Here is a 2,755-nt window from a genome sequence, read left to right as displayed (position 1 = left end):
GTTGCAGTGCACAGTGAGTTATTAAGCACTGAAGAACAGAAAGTGATTAAATTGCTTTTACAAGGCCAGGTTATAATTACATTAAATGTGTTGCATAATTACAGCCTATGTGTTGCATAATCGTCTTGCAGTATTGCTGGCAACAGGGCTCTGGCCTCTGGCGCTGTGTGTAAACACTACAGTTTATTTTAAGACTTTTATTTGTAAATCTTTACTTGTCACTTAGTGACAGCTCCTTTGTTTAATTTTTATTTTTGTTTACTTTCGGCTTTCTTTGTAGTTTGTTATTGTTGTTCATTGTGTTGGTCTGTTGTTTCAATGTTTATGATCACCGTATCTGTCAAATATTTTGTCTTGTTGGGGACAGGAAGCCAGTGTATATATATACGTTAGGCTTATATCTAGGTCCCCCCCCTTGCCCCCCCTCCCCAGGTCGAACTACGGACCATAGTTGACCAAATCCTGGGTACCTATTTATGGCTAGGTGAAAAGCTGCACTAGGTGATAGGAAACGTGCCCAACGTATTTCTGTCCTGCCCCGGATCCGAACCCGGGATTGCCGATTATGAGTAGAGAACGAAGCCAGCTAATACGACTTTAAAATATTCATATTAGAAAGTCGCTTTCTCTGTCTCTATCACTCTCTCTTTCTCTTAATTGTCTGTCCCTGTTTTTTGTCTCTCTGTCTCCCGCTCTGTCTGTTTCTGCGTCTTTGTTAGTCTACGTACCTTACCTTGCCATGTATATTTGTCTGTGTCTGTCTGTCTGTCTGTCTCTCTCACTCTCTCTCTCTCTCTCTCTCTCTCTCTCTCTCTCTCTCTCTCTCTCTCTCTCTCTCTCTCTCTCTCTCTCTCTCTCTCTCTCTCTCTCTCTCCACTAATTAAGGAGTATTAAGATCACACTAATCAAGATCAAACAAAATCAGTACGAACCAGAAAATACGACAAGTATATCGTGAACGAATATGGTGCAAACACCGGAATCAGGGAGACGTGATAAAGATGTAAATATTCCCAAAATAACCGATAAACTCCTCGTACAGACGAACATAATTTCCAATTGTATGGAAGGAAGCAAAGGAAGGAGGAATGTTTTGCTTAACTCTGAGAAACGAGAAGAGAGAGAGAGAGAGAGAGAGAGAGAGAGAGAGAGAGAGAGAGAGAGAGAGAGAGAGAGAGAGAGAGAGAGAGAGAGAGAGAGAGAGAGAGAGAGAGAAAAGGATAAGTTTGAGGATGTGAGCTTGGGAATCGTTTTTTGGGGGGGAGGGGAAACTATGCTACGAATGACATAAACTCGTGTCACGAACCATGGAAATAATGATGCGATTGGAGCCAATTGAGGCACTTGTTAAGATAATGAGGATTCTTGAAGACTCCTCCCTTTCCCTCTACTCACTGGAGCGCTTCCCACACTCTGATAGTCAGAGAGATAGTAGGTCTGACGCTCCCAGCAGTCTGTCTACATCAGTCCTGCGTCATCCTACCTGCCTGGGTCCTTCAACACCCTACCTGCCTCGGTCCTGTATCACCCTACCTGCCTGGGTTCTTCAACACCCTACCTGCCTCGGTCCTGTATCACCCTACCTGCCTGGGTCCTGTATCACCCTACCTGCCTGAGCCCTTCAACACCCTACCTGCCTGGGTCCTGTATCACCCTACCTGCCTGAGCCCTTCAACACCCTACCTGCCTGGGTCCTTATCACCCTACCTGCCTGGGTTCTGCATCACCCTACCTGCCCATCCCATCATGTCTACTTAATACATAAGGGTGGAGGGAGTGGGGGAAGATGAACCCATGCAGCAAGGACTTGATGAAGAATATAATAACAACATTCTCAAACAATTTACGAGTCTATGGAACTTCCGCTTGTTGTCCTGCTCTTGCAAGACAAATGGCTCCGTTTGACTGTTCTTAAGACACCCTTAACCGCCCCCCCCCCTCCTTAAGTCACCCTCGAGGGGTAGTTTATGACTCGAGACTCGAGAGTTAGAGGCCTCACTGTACATCTTTCTTCCCTGCTCCTCAATGAGGCGGTTGACCAAGTTCTGCCGTGTTAGCAAAGAATTTTATCCGTGTGTGTGGGTGCAAATTTGGATCAAATGTGCAGAGTTGGAGTCAGTGTGGAGGCTTGGAGTCAGTGTGCAGGCTTGGAGTCAGTGTGCAGGCTTGGAGTCAGTGTGTAGGCTTGGAGTCAGTGTGCAGGCTTGGAGTCAGTGTGGAGGCTTGGAGTCAGTGTGCAGGCTTGGAGTCAGTGTGGAGGCTTGGAGTCAGTGTGCAGGCTTGGAGTCAGTGTGGAGGCTTGGAGTCAGTGTGGAGGCTTGGAGTCAGTGTGCAGGCTTGGAGTCAGTGTGCAGGCTTGGAGTCAGTGTGCAGGCTTGGAGTCAGTGTGGAGGCTTGGAGTCAGTGTGTAGGCTTGGAGTCAGTGTGGAGGCTTGGAGTCAGTGTGCAGGCTTGGAGTCAGTGTGCAGGCTTGGAGTCAGTGTGGAGGCTTGGAGTCAGTGTGCAGGCTTGGAGTCAGTGTGCAGGCTTGGAGTCAGTGTGCAGGCTTGGAGTCAGTGAGCAGGCTTGGAGTCAGTGGGCAGGCTTGGAGTCAGTGTGCAGGCTTGGAGTCAGTGTGCAGGCTTGGAGTCAGTGGGCAGGCTTGGAATCAGTGTGCAGGTTTGAGGCAGTTCCCCCAATACTTTCCTAGGTAGGTATACTGAACCTATTGGAGAAAATGTAAACATTCAGAGACAGTGTTTTATAAATATCATGC

Source organism: Procambarus clarkii, chromosome 86, assembly GCF_040958095.1.
Source record: "Procambarus clarkii isolate CNS0578487 chromosome 86, FALCON_Pclarkii_2.0, whole genome shotgun sequence".
Classification (NCBI taxonomy): Eukaryota; Metazoa; Arthropoda; class Malacostraca; order Decapoda; family Cambaridae; genus Procambarus; species Procambarus clarkii.
This window is presented reverse-complemented; position numbering follows the sequence as displayed.